An 855-nucleotide genomic window follows, 5' to 3' on the forward strand; every position below is an offset into this window, starting at 1 on the left:
CGGAGTGGGCGGGGAAGGCCGGGGAGGGAGGGATCCCATCGCCTCCTCCTCTTCCGCCGGAGGATGCCCAACGCCGCCGCCGGTCGGGTCTTGAAGAAAGGAAGGATGGAAGGAGAGAAGGAAAAATGGAAAGAAGGAAGGAGGGTGGAAAGAAGGATGGAAAGAAGGAAGGAGAGAAGGAAGGAGAGAAGGAAGGATGGAGAGAAGGAACAAAGGATGGAAAGAGAGAAGGAAAAATGGAAAGAAGGAAGGAGGGTGGAAAGAAAGATGGAGAGAAGGAAGGAGAGAAGGAAGGATGGAGAGAAGGAACAAAGGATGGAAAGAGAGAAGGAAAAATGGAAAGAAGGAAGGAGGGTGGAAAGAAGGAAGGAGAGAAGGAAGGATGGAGAGAAGGAACAAAGGATGGAAAGAGAGAAGGAAAAATGGAAAGAAGGAAGGAGGGTGGAAAGAAGGATGGAAAGAAGGAAGGAGAGAAGGAAGGATGGAGAGAAGGAACAAAGGATGGAAAGAGAGAAGGAAAAATGGAAAGAAGGAAGGAGGGTGGAAAGAAAGATGGAGAGAAGGAAGGATGGAAAGAAGGAAGACAACAAGGGAGGGAGAGATAGGAGGGAAAGATGTTAGGAAAAACGAAAGGGAAGGAAGGAGGGAGGAAAGGATAGACAAAGATACAGAAAGGAAAGAAGGGAAGGAGAATGGACAAGGGAGAAAGAAAGCACAGGGCAGGAGGGGAGAATGAAGAAGGGAGGGGAAAAGGGAGAGAGGAAGCAAGAAGAGAAGAGGAAGGAAACGAGGAAGGAAGGGAGTAATGGAGGGAAGGAGGAAAGAGAAATGAAAGAACAGAAAAGGAAGAAAGGA

The sequence above is a fragment of the Natrix helvetica genome, assembly GCF_964273705.1.
Source record: "Natrix helvetica genome assembly, chromosome: 7".
In the NCBI taxonomy this organism is placed as follows: Eukaryota; Metazoa; Chordata; class Lepidosauria; order Squamata; family Natricidae; genus Natrix; species Natrix helvetica.